Genomic DNA, 17,538 nt, shown 5'->3' on the forward strand with positions numbered 1-17,538 from the left:
ACTACAGTTAGTAATATTAAAAATAAATGGACAACTGTACTTCTCTGTTCAGCAAGATAGAAATGTAATGCTAGTGCTATTCAAAACAACAGAATAAAATCCATGCTATTACTGACTTCAACACAACTTTACATTTAAGTCTAAATCCCCCAAAACTTATTATGGGGAAAAAGGAAATTTTCTACTGGCAAAAACATACCCTACAGACACAGCATGCATTCATGGCAATGATAATTGATTTCAATTAGGATTTACTAGCTCTCTTGTGCCTCATTTTTACAAGGAAAATAAAATCGAGAAAGGCATCACTGTGATTAGCTCCTACAGCCACCTTTTCTGAGTAGTCTGAAGTGACAGCCACAGGGGTAAAAATGATTGTACTAAAATGTCTACTAATGAGGCCCCTGTAGTACTGCTCCAAGAAGGACCATTATATGCTACATTTGTCAATTTCATCTCTTTGGCTTTCTTTTTATCATCTGGAAAAATACTGATTAAGAAAGGTGTGGGGTTTTTTTAAGGCATTATTCTTGTTTAACCTTCATAATAATTCTCATTGCATTCCTGTGCAACTAAAATGTTCCAAACCAAAACATTGTAATATTCCACACTTCCTATTGACTTTTGCTTAGTTTCTTGAGACTAATATATAGTTTATGATAACAATGCACAAACTTCTGCTCCTAGTAGAAAGGGAAGCATGAAAAATGCCTCAAAATATCCTTATAAATGCAAAGCAGTAAGTTAAATGGAAAATAATAAAATATTCTGTTCTTGAGGAAGATGACACAAGTCCTAATATCCCTGAGATGATCAAGTAAAGAAAATAAAGGAATAAGATTTAAGAAAAAAAAAAAAAAAAAAGTTATAATTAAAATGTAATTAGAAAAGAAAAAAAATATCAGAATGGGAGAATAGCCAGCAGCTGTTTAAGCAAGTACAGAGGAAGAAGAAAGAAAATTGATTTCTAAACATGAACAATTAAAGAAATTGACAGTGGGACCTCTTACTGCCATCATTCTGAACTGTATATTTGGAAAATAGATATTAAAAAAAATTACTGCACATATGGCTCCTAAGAAGCATGACTAGTACGGAACTTGCACACAAAATACATGGCTATTGCATTCTAGGATAAAGGCAAAATTCTGCAGGAACAGGTAGTTTTTCTTTCTGTTCCTAACTGTAATATTAAGGAGCAACTGCTAGACAAAACTGGAACTCAGTAAGGGACCAGATATATAACACAAGCTTAGATTAAAAAAAAAAAAAAAAAAAAAAAAAAAAGTATACACTCAATATTGAATTTTGATTTGTTCCTGTCATATAACAATAAAGGACCACTTTTAGTAACCATAAAGAACTACAACAGATTCACATTTTTTTTCTTTAATATAACAAATAAAAGTATCATTAAGTCTCTAAAAAGTGGAATTTAAAATATAAAAAAAAGTTTGTGTGTGTGTGTACTTGTTCATATAAATATATATTTACACATATATACACATTTTTAAGAAACCTTGGGAGTTCAAGCATGTGGTCATTATTAATTGCAATATTTTAGAATGCCCTCTAGACTAATTCAATCTTTGCAGAAATATTTTTGATGGATTGCAAAGAGCTAGCTGAAATGAGTGCACATTGGTCTTGACTAATTCTGCTGTTCTGTCAACTTTTGAAGGATGTGTGTGTTTTAGAGACATGCAGATTGGAATGGGAAGTCTAGAGTCTTGATAAAAGCGAGTGCTTACTTTCATCTTCCAGTAGAGAAATACTTTAAATTATAGTTAGTGTTTTTTATTTCTACATTCAAGATATTAAAAATTTCATGGCATTTCAAACCAGTAATGCCAATTAGAGATTAACTGTCTTAGTTTTTCCTTTGGTTCTCACACTCGTTCTCTAGGCAACAGCTTACTTCTTTTCCTGACAAAATTACTTCATACACCTGATTAGTCAGTGGTTTGCAGACTTACCATGTAATGATTAGACTTTGCATTTTACTCAAGTACATTTTCAGTTACTTTTTGTTCTGGTTATAGTAATATGATCATTGTATATGCCAAATGTAATATTCTACAGAGAGGAAGACTAAGCTGTTAATACCACTTGGCTTTGTCTCACCACATGAATGTCTTAGATTTCTGTACATCATTTGTATTTGAAAGAACTTCAAACATTGAATATACCTCACCAAGGATTACTTTATACATTAAATATATATATTTGTAGACTATATTGAGGTCCACTGTCTTGACAATGGAAAGTAAATACCATTCCCTTATTATGCTTTATCAAAACCAGTTTAACACTGAATTATTCCATTTTTCCAGAATTTTAACAGCAAATGTATTCAAGGGTATGTGTTAGGCATCATGGGAATGAGCATAATACAGCCTCTAGTACTGATACTTCCCTACCAATTTAAATGAATGCAATGAGTTTAGATTTTAATGTCTGTTAACTCTTTTGGTCTCTAGGGATATGCTTAGGGTACTTTTTATTTTCTTTATTAGGTGAAGGCTGCAATGGTACTTTTAATCTGCCAGTTTCCAATTATTAAAATTGCAGTGATTTATTTCATCCCTAATATTAAGCCATTGCTTACGAAAATTTAGTTCTTCCACTAAAATGAAAGTCCCATTTGTTCTGGGTGAAATAAAGATCTAAATCCTTAAATCAGCTTCTTTCTCCTTCTGTCTTTTCCGTCTGTGAAAATGTAATCAGTTACTGAAGATATATGGTAATCCTTTAGATGTATTATCTGATTAGTTAAAACATTACTTCTTTTTTTATCATGCTTCGTCCAAACTCTTTCAAAATCTTACTTGTCTCTTTCCCATGTGAGACACAGACAAAATATTTTGTCCCTTTGTTTTAGTAGTCCTTCCATACAGCCCCCATTTTTATACTGGCTTATTGAAAGGCCAACAGTTCCCATATTAGCAACTGTAAATCCCAGAACTATCTGTTTCTAAAATAAATCAGGAACAAAGACAGGGCATATCTATAATCCTTTTTAAACAATTCAGCATGCCTTCTAATAAATGTATCCTACAGAAGAGTTCAAATGTTTCTGTTCTGCTGTTAAACAAGATTTTAACAGGTTTGGTTGATACTGGCATTACAGTAATATTTTGACTTCTCTGTATAACTTACAGCTCTGCATACCAACCAATTCAGCCCCGTCTTACCTATAATTAATTAGTGTGACTTTATATCTTATCATAGCATGTAATCCCAGGACTGCATACTAATTTCATTTTCATCTGCAGTACTGTATGTACCACCCTTCCTACAATTTCTTCCATCTTTCTCTCTCCCCCCCCCCAACAGTTTAATAAGCATTAAATAGTTAAGAACTTTCCTTTAGATCTTTTACATCCTTTTATAAATGATCTTCTGACCAGTAACTATACAATTGTCTCTTATTATACTAAATAGTAAATAAAATCCTATAAAATCCTATTTCTTCGAAACTTGCTAGATATTCTCTAACTTGCATAACTTTTCATATTGATGTCATAGTCCGGCTTTTCTGGTTAACGATAGTTATTTTCTTTGAATATAAACTGGTTGTTAGACTATTAAGCCAAGGGCTGGGAAAAAAAAAAGGGGGGGGGGGGAAGGGGGTTCTAACAGACATATTAATTGATCAAGGGGAGTGTGATTCAATACATTATAATTTGTTTTCTTTCTTTGCTTTCTTGCATGTCAAATACTAGTTGAACAGTTCCTTTTCACTGAAATGCTTTCCCTTTTTTTCTTCATTTAGTTCACAGCACAACTGTAGAATTTCTTCTAATTTATGTAAATCACATTCAAATATTTATGAGTTAGAATGTTTATAGTGATAAGCTGTTGTGAAAAATGTTTAGAACACTATTTGAGTAATTTTATTTTGAAGTATGACTGCAAAAAAAAGCAGGTCAGTACTGAACACTAAAAATACTGGTTGAAGAGTAGAAAAGTCAGGAGAATGACAACACTGAAAGCCAGATTATGATTTTATTTCTTTCATTTTAAAATCTTCCGATAATTTTTCTGTATCCAAGTTTGAACTTTTTACTGTTTTTAGCAAATTGCCCTGGCAATATTACATTCTCTCTGAATAGTTCTGTGTTTTTTATCGTTTCACACTGCTGAGTGGAAAGGATTTGCCAGCTTGGGAAAATGCCAGAATTTGCATTTTAATAAAGATATGTCAAACAATAAACTTGCTTAACATCCTGTGACGGATCTGGTGAAACTGTGTTTTGTAAGTGTGTATTACTGCACTCACTACACTTTTCTGCAGTCGTTGTTTTAAGAGAGACAGAGCTAAGAACAAATTCATGCATTAACTTCTTTTTCAGCGATAAACTGTAAAATCTGTTACTGGTTTATCATAACTCATCTGGAACTGCAGTGTTCCTGAGGAAATTTCTCCCATATTCAACACCTAGTGTAAAAAAAAAAAAAAAAACATTTTGGAGTCAAGATGAAGGCCTGAGTTTCACCTACATCATGAAGAAACAAAGCTGTTCAGGAAGGCAGCTGAATCTAGGAAGTGTTGAGAAAACCAAACACCTAGCAATGATGACATGATGACAAGGTATAGTGTGTAGGCAACAGCTTAGAACTTTTCCCCTTAGGTGTTACCTTTACCATTTTACTGACTGCTGATTTATCTGTTTTGTTGTAAATGCAGTATACAAATATTGTGGGCCAATGCCCTTTATTTTTTAATATGCTTAGTATAGCTATTCACTTTCATACAGACTGTAAGAAGAGATACATAAAGCTCGATAGGATCTACTTGCCCTGATGCTTTTGACATCCAAAAAGAGCAGTTATATCTATCTATCTGTGAAAATATAAATTTGAGTGTCCATGGTCACTCAAAAATAGAAACAGGATTAAAAATCAAAAATCAACAATTAAAATTAAACCCATAAATTACTTTAGAAAATATGACCCTATCAATGCTATACATTACTAAAAATGCAATGGCAACAGTGAACATTTTTAGAAAATGACTAAGAGTTATCATAATCATTTGGCATAACATAAACAGAGCAAAGCAGCTACTTTTGGCTTCAATACATTAAAACTGGAACTATTAAGTCAATAAATATATTACTGACTCATTCCTTTTTATTATCATTATTGTCACATGTGGTTAAAAAAAAAAAAAAAAAAAAAAAAAAAAAGAATCCTTGCATTTGGGGTATCTTACTCCAGATAAAATCTCTGGGACTTAACTATTGCCTATAGGAGTTGTTAATGCCATATGAAGCAAGTGCTCAGTTAAGGAAGTGCTGCAGAGGCCAAGCAAAGCAAAAGATATTTTATAGCTCATCAACTTTTCAAATCGAGCATAGAGGTGATGAAGAACATTTATTTGATCTCTGCCTCCATAGATGCAGAAAATGTAACAAGCTTACAAGATATTTTGTTTCACTGAAGTGCAAAAGAGTAAATCAGAAGCTCTTCCCTTCTGGGGGAAAAACAATAACAAAAACAACAAACAAACAAAAACCTGGCAAGGCAACCTGAACCCAGTAATTCACCAAAGCAGTGAACATTACATTTTTCATAAGATTTCTAGGTCTAGTCATAGAAAACTTCCAGGGAAAGAAATATAAGATTACTTCTTTGCTTTCATTCCTTTGTTTGCTGGACAATAATGAAGCCACTCAGGCATGGATAGACATACTGGAGCAAACTACTCCCTAGTAGTTGGCTCTGCCAACTTTCAGTCATAACTGCAGCTAATTTGTGCCAGCTTTAAAATACTATCTTTCCTCACAAAAAGTCCTGCTTTCCACCCTAAACAGCATTCTTTGCAAATAGCATGAAGAAAGCTACAATTAGTTAGGTACAGTGTGCTTTATGATAAGATAACACTTTAGAGAAAGTCTGTTATAACTCCTTATTCAAATGCAGTTATAATTCAGTGCTGAAATGTCACCATCTTTAAAAGGCAACATTTCTGGCAATGACAGATACTTAATTACCTTTATATAAAGATAGATGATGGATGAAATTTAAGTACACCATAAACAGAAATGTAAAAGCACCAAAACTATTCTGCTTAAAAAAAAAAAAAAAAAAAAAAAAAAAAAGTGTCATTACATTTGATAGAGATGTCTATAAGTTTATTTTAATAATGCGTAAATATACACAATTAAAAATAAAGACTAAATTTAAAATTATTTTATGGGTCTAAACTGAGAATAGCAAAACTTCCTGACACTCATTGTTCACTCACATTTTCTTGGTAAATAGTACCCTTTAGGGTATAGACAACCATTTCCTATGGGAAATGTTACCTTAGAAATATAGACTTTGCTATGTAAGTGTTATAAGTGTATTAATTAATAAGAAAAAATCTTTAATACCCACACAGCTGATTTATTTGTTTGTGTGTGTGATGTGTATTACTTTTATACTTTTATAACTTTTAAATTTGTCATTGATTTTCGGACACTGAAAGCCTTACTCTTACTTTCTATTAAACAGTCTTCATTTCCAGAGCCTTCAATCTAAGAAGAGTCTATTCCAAATTTGTTGTTTAGGACACAAGTTCTTAGAATAAATCATGCTAAGCAGGATGAGCAGGATGAGCAGGAGAGACAAGACAGAGTAGTATCCTTGTAGCTGTCTTTTTTATTATTATTATTAATATTTGTTTATTTTGTTTTGACTAAATATATTCTGTCACATTTCAAATCCTTTAAAGATTTCCCATCCCTCCCTCCCTCCCTTCCTTCCTTCCCTTCTTCTCTCCCTCTTAGTGCATAGAACAGGAACTTCAAGCTTCCCCTCAGAGCCTTCAACAAAAATCAGTAAGTAGTAGAATTGGAATATTTTTTGACAGATGCTCTTGCAAACTTCAGCATGCCAGCTAAGCCATAGTTGGCTACACTTTTAAAATTGCTTGGAACATGAAATTGTCCTTTTTCTAAATATACCACCTTCCAAGAGCTCTGGGGGGATGTAAGGGTACTGAAAAGATACAGGAGGTGCAAGGTGGGGGGAAGGAGGAAGGGAGTAGGTGGTAGCCTTATGAGCTGGCAAACTCTACTGGAAAAGGACCAGCATTACATTTGCCAATACATGAGGCAAGCACTGACTGCTAGATAGGGGACTACAATCTGCAGCTATAGTGAGGGAATCAGACAAATATATTTATATGTTCTGTTTAGCAACTAGTGTTTGAAGTAAGTTTTTCCTATAAGGTGCTGAAAACATTACTGCATACAAGTTAATCCACTTCTAACTTCAAAAATTAATTTCTCCATATAGTCAGGGAAATGAGTCACATTTCTGTTCTGTATAAGAGAATAGTCTGTGCTATGAGAGAAAATTTTGAAGGAAAAAAAAAATTACTAGTTTCTGGATTCAGTCTTTTTTACTTAGGGTAGATGTCTAGTGGCCTAAGTCTTCTCTACAGTTAATGGTCAGACATAACTACCTCTGGAAGGCCGAAATTCCTTCTGGATGTACCTGTCTCCTCCTGCTGGAGGAGACAGGTACATTAAATTTCATTTAATGGAGACAGGTACATTAAATTTCATTTATTACATGAAATTACATTTCATGTAATAAATGAAATTAAATGTATAGGTGCTGAGTACTATATCCTTCCCACAATATAGTAAATTCATACCTGATACAAAAAGGTCCAAAATAAAGAACTGGCAAATGGAAATTGCTAAAGCCTTAACCTATAGTTAATTTTGCTTTTGTAAACCAGAGTTCAATATAGCTGTTACTCAAGAATTTATATGTTGTAAAACAACGTATTTGTATGTCAGAAGGTAAACTACTTTTCTGAGTAAAAGCAATCTTTAACTATACTTCTGATCATTCCCATTGACATATTACCTCTTGGATCTCTTCTAGGCAGTTTCAACAAGCTTTCTACAAGCAAATCTGCCATGGAAGGCTTCAAGCGTAAGTGCTGTTGACATTCAATGTCAGAGCCAGACCCATGACTATCTTTCACATAACATAACAGGCATGGTCAGTGTGTCTAAAGGACAATTCTAAATTGAAATGAAAATAATAATCCATTATTTTATTTTATTTTATTTTATTTTATTTTATTTTATTTTATTTTATTTTATTTTTTTCTGAAATAATTTAAGTAAAAAATCAGTTAGACTATTGTCCAGCTGGACTCTATGTGATGGCTTCAGCCCCAGGCTACACCTAAGAACAGTCATAGTTTTCCTATTGTACAAAATGTGCAGCTCAGTTGTTAAGGGGAGGTGGTTACAAAGATTAAATTGTGCTGAGCACTAGACCAGCACAAAGAGTAATTGAGGCTGTTGATTTTAATCTCTGAGGACCTGAACAGCTTAGATCTTCTCATCCTTAGAAGGTATTTCTTTATTTGTGTCAGATGCAATAATAGGGATTTGAAGAAATCTTACTAATAGGGTCTTGATTCAGAGCTGGAAAAGACAGAACATTTAAATACTATGCATAGGTAACTCTTTAGAACTTCACAAAGTTTGTTTTATCACATAAAATGACACCATGACAACAGTTTCAAAAGTATAGCTACTACTTCTCTGAATCTCAGTCAAAACATTACTATAGAAATCACAGAGAAAAATTTGGACACACTGTAAGAAACAGATATGCCTTACAGACATTTAACTGTATGCCACATTTAGCCTAACAGACTTGAAAGGACATACATGACAATATTTACCAATGTGAAAGAAGACAGTAATTTCCCATTCAATAAATTATGGAAATTCTCTTCTTTTTTTTTTTTTTTTTCTATGCAAACACTTAGTGTCTGAAGAAACACAATACGTAGTGCTTTGGCAGCCAACATAACAAAAGGATGATCAGAGATGAACCGAGTAAAAACCCTAAATTGCTATATAAGGGACAGTTAATATGCTGAGCTGAAATTAAATACGGTGTTTTTTTTAGGACTTCTCACAGCAGTTTCACTTCTTGGCTGAGATTCACGTATAAAAGACAGATATTCACCACAGAATAATAAACAAATAAAGATAGCTAAATAGCTCTTCTTCCCAGAGTAAGCTATTTCCCACAAGACATTCTCAAGAACTTTGTGTAATCTAGTTTCAAATATCTGAAGAACTGATACTTTCATTATTTTTTTTCTGCAGTCATCTACATAACGCATTGTAAAAATATCAATAGTCACTGTGTTGATACTTTCAGTGAAATTCTTTTAAAAACCCTTCTATGTATAAATTACTACATAAATACCCCTCTGTGCAAAAGTCAAACAATTCCATCTTTCAAAAATATACCAAAAAGCTTTTCAGGGGCTATATTTTGCATATCCATTTAGCACAAGCTACTTACAGTTATTTATATTGATCTTTCCTTTAATGTCAGAACTTTTTTCCCCCTACTTTCCTCAGCATATCTGATATGTCAATATCTTTCAGGTATTGAAGAGCCTATACTGGGAGCAGATTTTACAAATTTTGCTGACAAATACATTTTCATGATTGACAAATTAGAAACCTGAATAAATAACGCCTATGACTTCAGAAATACTACAGTATAATCATGAGGACTACATCTTACCAAACCATATGTTTGTTTTCTTTTAAGACAGGCTTATAGGTGGGTATTTGATTCGGTTCAATTCTTTTGCTGCTTCCATAACTAGCTCTCATGTTGCCAACAAAACCAGCAACTCTGTTGCTGTTAAAATCATCTATGCTGCATTTACCATTTATGATTTAAAATTATTCTTTTCAGGCTAAGAGTCAGCTGATCTGACTTTAGACATTCAAAAGCTGGACTTCTTTATGCTGGTACACCTCTGGAGCACCTCACTTCAGTTATCTTTGAGAACTTCCTGAGTAGGAAAAAGAAACTTTCTCTGAAGATTTAGACCTACTATTGAGAAAGCCTGTAAGTAAGTTTGGTTCATGATTGGTCACATGATAGATCAAGTGAATTGGCCTCCTTTTCCAGATCCTATGCCGAGACCAGAATAAGTAGATCAAACATCCAGATCAACATTCTTGAAATGGGTTCTGAAGGACAAAGATATATCTGAGTCCCTGAATTTATCACTTAACCTAGCAGAGTTTGCCAATACAAAGGGCCAGTTAAGTAAGAACATCTTATTTTCTGGGACCTGAAATGAGATCAGCTCATTTAATATAAAATTTCAGAAGTATCAAATGGTGATTGCAATTCAGTGATCACAATTCTTTAAGAGGAAGAGGTTAAATATACTTTTTTTTTTCTTTGCAACTCATATCATATTTACAGATTTTGGCATTTATTTGGTATAATTGATGTACAAATATAAATTTTGTAAATGAAAATTTTCAGGAAAATTGGTCATGAATTCCTTTCCTTCAAAATTAGAGATGTTCACTGTTCTTCTCATATGTCATCTTCATTGATATAGCCTAAAAAGAGAGACTTCTAACAATGTTCTTTTACTGTATGGACGCTCATGCACTAACTTGAAAACATAATTTCATTATTTTATAATCTTCAGGTGGAGTTAAAATAAAAATCAATCTTACTGCTGTACTCCAAAACAAAATTTGACCTTGAAATTCGTCCGTTCGTACAGTGTTTATGAGTTACATCTGTCCATCTTTCTTCAGGCATAATTTGACATTGTAAGAAAATTACTGTAAAGCCTCCATGGATTTCATGCTAGCATTCAGGGTTCCAATAACTTCTTTCAGTGAGCCCAGGCAGCAGTACATCTTTTGAAATATCCTGTCAGTGTTGTAAAACTAAAATAGTTAAAGCTTTCAGTTCAGAAAGCATTTTATGAGGGGTGTTGAGCTGTATTTTATCTTCACAATAAACTAATTTATATTTTCCTCACAGAAACAAAGACAACAGAATCTTTGTGGATTACACAGCATGACCTGTATAAATAGACCAAGGAAGCACTTGGTTCCAAGGAAAAGGATCATGAAGCTTCACATGATAACAAAATAAAACAAAATATAAGTAGAAATGAAGTTGTGCACCCTGAGTATCTTTACATCAGATGTGAAAAATTGCTATGGACCTAATAGAAGTTGCGCACAATCTAGATGCTGTAGTATTACAATAAAGATTTGTAATTTTCAATCAATTGTATGTCTCAGTCTAGTCACTACAATAGAGCTGTAAAACAATCTTTAGAATGATTTCGTTTTTATTTCAACTTTTTATCAAAATAAGTATTACTTATTCCCTGAGAAGTAAATGCTGGGGAGGTGGAGGGGCGAGGGAGAGAGGGAAGCTTAAGTTCTTTGCAGGTTATCTTAGACTGCACAATACATGTGTCTCTCATTTTTTGTTTGATTTTGTGCAAAAGCTTTTTAATGCCATATTACCCCATCTTTCACTAACATTGCAAGATAAATCTGTAACCTGCCAAATGAGAAATTGTTTTCTAGATATGCCATGGATCTCTTTAAGAACCCTTTAAGGATGTTAGGTGCCCTGGTTCATACTCTTAAGGAGGATTTCATGAAGAAGCTGTACACCTAAAATCTGTAGTATCTTGAGCTCCTTCAAATGGAATTCATAACTGATTGCTGAAGCAGCAGAAAATTATAGTAATGGAGAAGAAACAGATCAACAGGAAACACCCAACATATGCATCATTCTCTCCTGGACTGGATAATAGCTGGATCATAGAATCATAGAATTACTAAGGTTGGAAAAGACCTTCAAGATCATCAGGTCCGACCATCCCCCTACTGCCAATGTCACCCACTAAACCATGTGCCTAAGCACCATGTCCAACCTTTCCTTAAACACTCCCAGGGATGGTGACTCCACCATCTCCCTGCACAACCCATTCCAATGCCTGACTATTCTTTCTGAGAAGAAATGTCTCCTAATTTTCAGTCTAAACCTCCTCCAGTGCAACTTGAGGCCATCCCCTCTAGTCATCTCTGAGAAGAGGCTGACCTCCAGATCCCCACAACTTCCATTCATGCAGTTATAAAGAACAATAAGGTCTCCCCTGAGCCTCTTCTTCTGCATAGTGAACAACCCCAGTTCCCTCAGCCGCTCCTCACAGGACCTGTGTTCCAGGCATCATAGCCAGCATCATAGCCCTTCTCTGGATATGCTCCAGGGCCTTGATGTCCTTCTTGTACTGAGGGGCCCAAAACTGAACATGGTACTCAAAGTGCAGCCTCACCAGAGCAGAGTACAAGAGATCCTTGACATAAATGTCTCAGTGAGACTACAATTCAAAACTTAATTTCCTCTTCTCCTTTAAATTCTGTTATTTGTATGCTCTGTTGTCACAGGGGAAAAAAAAAAAAAAAAATGTAGTACGTAATTTTAAATGACATGGTGATTTAAAAAATAAATAAATAAATAAAAGTACTCCCTCTAGCTGAAGGAAGACACCCCAAAGAATCAAATAAAATTTAAGGAAGAAATCCCCTAGGTCAGTTGGAGGTTTGTCTATAATGTCTATGAAAGGAAAAGAAATAAGGAAAAAGAAAAAAAAAAAAAGAAAAGAAAAGAAAAGAAAAAAAAAATCTTCTTACAGATACTGTACATAATTTCAACTGAAATACCTCATATGACAACAATATGGAAAAGAGACTACCAGCTATGTAATCACAGACAGGGATGGATAATCTCTATATTAATACAATTAACTTCACTTCTTAGGGTTTTCATAATTATCCTTTGCATTCTTCTTCAAAACAGTGAGTCACTAGCAGTTTGTTTGTCATGATTTGAAAACCAGAATTTGAACTTCAATTCTGAGATTAATGTTGAGGTAGTATTTAAAAAACTGTAAGAAAATTGGAAAGACGATCTAATTTACTGCCTCTGGCTTTTCATTTCATTAAATTCCAAACTTACAGTGAATAATAGCATGACAAAGCAATCTGTGGTTGCTTAACAAATGCCTGGCAAAAAGAAAGAATTGAACTTTCACGTTCTGAGTTCCCATTTCACACTGGAAATATTCTAAATGTGCTGGAAGGATTTACATTTTTCTCTCTATAGACTGAACTTGCACCGTTAAGCTCAAAACCAATTTTGCATTGACTTTAATCAAAGCAAGATCAAACACTTATTTTTCTTCAGACTTACTTCCATCAGGAAAGATTCAGCCAACTAGAATAAAATAAAATCGTGATATAAGATGTTCCCCAGAAGAACCTTCAATGTTAGTTGTACTTGTAATGGAACAGTGCTATCAAAAGATGCTTTCCTGTGACAGAAAGCTACAGTTCTTAAACAGAGGCTGCAATGACTATTGTGCAACATGTATGTCAGAGGCCTTCATGCAAGTAAAGTCTTTGGTACCAGCAGGTACCAGTCACTCTCATCTTCTCCCAACATCATGGATTCTAATTTTGTTTTGTTTTGTTTTGTTTTGCTTTTTGTCACTGTAATGCTACCAAAAGTCATTCTGCTATATAGTGTTTAGAGTGTCTTGTGTTATGTACCACAGCTGTTCCAAGGCTCAATTTACACAGTAAAATGGATATGGACATTGCAAGGCTCACAGAAATTATGTGTTCTGCTGTCAGGTGTGTGGGTGACTTGCCATGATACTTTTTTAATTTCCTATCTGACCTCTGCATATCAGCTTTTACATGAGTACTAATATGTATATAATAACAACATAGAAACAAGGCTATATGTAGATAAAAATATAGCTGAGAACTGTATTTATTTGCTTTGTTCCCTCCCTGCTCTCCTTGATATACACTTAAATCCATTAGTAAGATCAGAAAAGGAAATTTCCATTAACTGCATTTACTTAATCACTAACATTCAGTTTAACTGCCATATTTATTTATTTAGTCATCAAGAACATTTTTTGTTGTTTTAAATACCATATATATATTTATTGTTTGTGTGTGTGTGTGTGTGTGTGTGTGTGTAAAACATTTAGCAAGTAGTGAGCATGAACAATGTATCTTTTATATGCATGATTTTGTGTTGTATAAATACATCTTTGGTCTTTTTCCTTCCACCAATGATATGATTTAATCATTAGGCTGATTTAAATCAGTGAAAGGTGTCAGAGCAACAGGCATACCAGCTGATACCTTGTCAGAAATTATGTTAAATATCTGTTGCTGCTCTCTATATTGTTTCATTTGATATTTTTGACTTAAAATTACAATATAAGTTAAGAGGCAATGTTTCATTAAGCATACTAATCTCTCTTCCCACCATCAAAGTTTGATATAATAATATTATGGCAAAAGGCTGGAGAATGAAGAATACGTGAAAGAGAAAAACTGAACCTAGATGTCAGTTTGGCATGCAATCAAAGCTGTCAACTTCTAACCACTGCAGCTGCCTAGGCTTTGGTTAACCTCTCATTGATTTCCCCAAATAGGATTTAATCTAAAGCACAAAATTAAAAACTGAGGGCCAGTTCTGTAAATGGAAAAGTGTACAAATGAATTGCTAGCAAATATATTTGGCAGCATTCATCTTCGTAAAGCCTCAGATTCTGACTCTAACAAAACTTGGTAGAGGTCAGATTGTTTTTTGGGGAAGAAGAGAAACAGAAAGACTATGTAGCAAAATGTAATGATTCATGTTACCCTACTTTAAAGAAGTTTATAGTGAAGGGTAGTAATGGATTTGTTGTTTCTGACAAAGAACAGTATAACGAAAAAATCATAGTGGAGATCATATGGAAAAGAAAAGCAAACAAACAAACAAACAAAACCCTCTTGTAATAAGTCCCTGTGATCTGCAGTACATTGTCACACTGAAGAACATGCAGTATCAGCCATTTCACTTTGTGCTATTTCCTGATTGTTACATTCATCTACTCAAGATATATATGCAATCTTCTATGGATGCTAAAGGAAGGTTCAAGCTGTGCGGGTTTACTATATATTGTATTAAATCCAGATAATATATTCTAAAGAATCAGCACTGTCTAAACATTTCGTAATAAAATACCTTCCATTCCTTTCCTACAAAGAGCATAGATTGTCTATGCTCTTAGACTGTCCATGAAGCCCCATTAATCCCAAACCAGAAACAATTAGTCTTACATATGCATGCAAAAATTGAAACTTATTCATATTTTGGATCCCCGTAGACTACTAAATTCACTATGGATATTTGATCCTACTCTGCTTCAAACAGGTGAATCATCATAAATGAGGGGGAAAAAAATGAAACTATAAAGTAACATCTGTGTATCTCACCTTGAAGAGGGAATAGTAACAAGCTTTTACCCAGAACAGACTAAATTTCTGCATATGAGAGAAATCACCAACATATACTTGGCCAACTTCCATTTCAGTCAAATAGCATGGGTAAAACCTATGAACATTATGAAGGTCCACTGGCTTCAATCAGGATAAAGGTATCCTTATCTACACTTAAGTCATTGACAAAGATGGTGCTGAAGTATGTTTTATATATCAGTTCTGTTTATCCCCACAAGATTATCTTGTTAGCCTATACTTACTTTTCTTGTTCTTATTCAATTTCTGCATTTTCTAAAGCTTATCAAATTATACACTCAGTGACAACTCTGAGGGCTGGATTTTTATAGGTCTAGCTGAGTACAAAATCTAATGCCACATGATATAAAAAAAGAGGAACAAAAATGTTAAGCATCCATACGCCACTTTAATCTCTGCATGCACTGTTTATCCAAGGTTCTTCAACCAATTCACTGAGTATGACAAAAACAAACAAGCAAACAAACAAACAAAACACAATCAGCATAAACTTGAAGGCTGTTTCATCTCCAGACACCTAAAGTTAGGTATGCACAATACAGGTGTTTAAGCTCCATTTATGATCAGTAAAGTACTAAGATTTCAGTCCATTGTCTAAACACTGAGTCTACCACCACTTGAGATACTCTAAAGTGTGCTTTATACTCTCAAATACAATCAACTATCTTTTAGGAAGCATATGACAGGATATCCAGAAAACAACATCTCAGAATTAGGTAAAAATCAATAGGGAAAAAAAATTACCCTTTCTGCAACATTATAATCTTCCATCCAAGGAAATACACAGACACCAAAAATGGGGTAAAATTATATTCATAGAATCATAGAATCATTCAGGTTGGAAAAGAATTCTAAGAGCACCTTCCAACCTTTAACCTAAGGGTTCCAACCTTTAACCAAGTACTGACAAGTCCATCACTAAACCACGCTACTAAGTTCCACATCTACATGTTTCCTGAAGACCTCCAGGGATGGTGACTCAACCACTTCCCTGGGCAGCCTATTCCAATGCCACACAATCCTTTCAGTAAAGAAATTTCTACTAATATCCAGCATAAACCTCCCCATGGCACAACATGAGACCATTTCCCCTTGTCTTGTTAGTCAGTGCTTGCAAGAAGAGCCAGATCCCCATCTCACTACAACCTCCTTTAAGGTAATTGTAAAGTACAGTAAGGTCTTCCCTGAACTATTTTCCAAGCTATACAACCCCGGTTCCCTCAGCTTCTTCTCACAAGACTTGTTCTCTACACCCTTCACCAGTTTCATTTCCTTTCTTTGGACTCAAAATACTGTGAACGACACTTGTAAGCATTTTTCAGTCTTCCTCTGCCTTTACATTTAACACCAGATCATAAAACCTTTGAACTATGGAGCATAATGTTCTTTTTAATTCCTTCCCCCACCCCCAAATGCATCCAAAAGCATTTCCTTCACTATGGAAAGAAAATTTATTTTAGTAGGGACAGGGATAGGACAGATCAAGAAAACTTGAGAACAGTTCTCATGCATAGTTCCTCTTCTCTTCCACCTACAATGATAATTACTGGTTTAAGAAAATATAACATAAAATAATGGTATACAAACAGGAATGACCAAGAGACTTCTTATCGTATGAATATGTGATCAAAAGAAACGACTTACATAACCTCTGTCACACCCTCCCTCCAACTTAGTAGCACCCTCCCTGGCAACTTAGTAACATTATGTTATATATATTAATATATTTACCTTCTTTAAAATATTTAGATATGTGAAAACAATTTCTTCCCCCTAGAGGAAAACATAGCTTCTAAAAAAAATGAATAAATCCATGGGAGTATTATAAAATACCTTTTTGATAGCATAATTCAGTGCTATTGCTCAAATGCATTTACAGTACTGCATGTTGATAATTATTATTATTATTATTATTTCATGTATAATTATATCTCTGGAAGAAAAGAACATAGCAGTTGTATCTCTTTAACTCCTGTGTTTTGAATCCCTATACAGGACCAGCCTTTCCAAAACATCTCAACACCATCTCTACCAAAATAAATAAATAAATCAATAAATAAATAAACCAACACCATCAAATTGCCAGGCATATACATGACTGCTTTCTGGTTTTTGCTTCAGAGATGTTCACAAAGAAACAAAAACATCTTGTACCATTTGAAAAATCAGACTGGAAGATAACAGTACCAGAAAAGCACACAGAAGATGAAGAATTGACGACAATACTCCCAAAACAAAAAGAACTATGCCGTTCCTTTTTTACATTCTCCTCTTTCTCTTCCTGTGCACTAATGCATAATCATATACCCAGTGTTCTCTTCAT

General features: G+C 34.0%; 1 protein-coding gene and 1 long non-coding RNA gene across 9 annotated transcripts in view; one reads left to right on the top strand and one right to left on the bottom strand.

Annotated features, from left to right (window-relative positions):
- LOC311432388 overlaps nucleotides 1-11,101 on the top strand; it is a 73,541-nt gene extending 62,440 nt beyond the window's left edge. Inside the window, exons 3-6 of the long non-coding RNA XR_014690034.1 lie at nucleotides 7,891-7,941; nucleotides 9,429-9,609; nucleotides 9,748-9,903; nucleotides 10,849-11,101. This is a non-coding gene — a long non-coding RNA (uncharacterized lncRNA). The remainder of the gene's footprint in view (nucleotides 1-7,890; nucleotides 7,942-9,428; nucleotides 9,610-9,747; nucleotides 9,904-10,848) is intronic.
- The window catches only part of PCDH9 (protocadherin 9), a 748,214-nt gene that overhangs the window by 391,760 nt on the left and 338,916 nt on the right, over nucleotides 1-17,538 (bottom strand). The gene's annotated exons all lie outside the window — the stretch shown is intronic.

This window comes from Aythya ferina (genome assembly GCF_964211825.1).
Source record: "Aythya ferina genome assembly, chromosome: 1".
Lineage (NCBI taxonomy): Eukaryota > Metazoa > Chordata > Aves > Anseriformes > Anatidae > Aythya > Aythya ferina.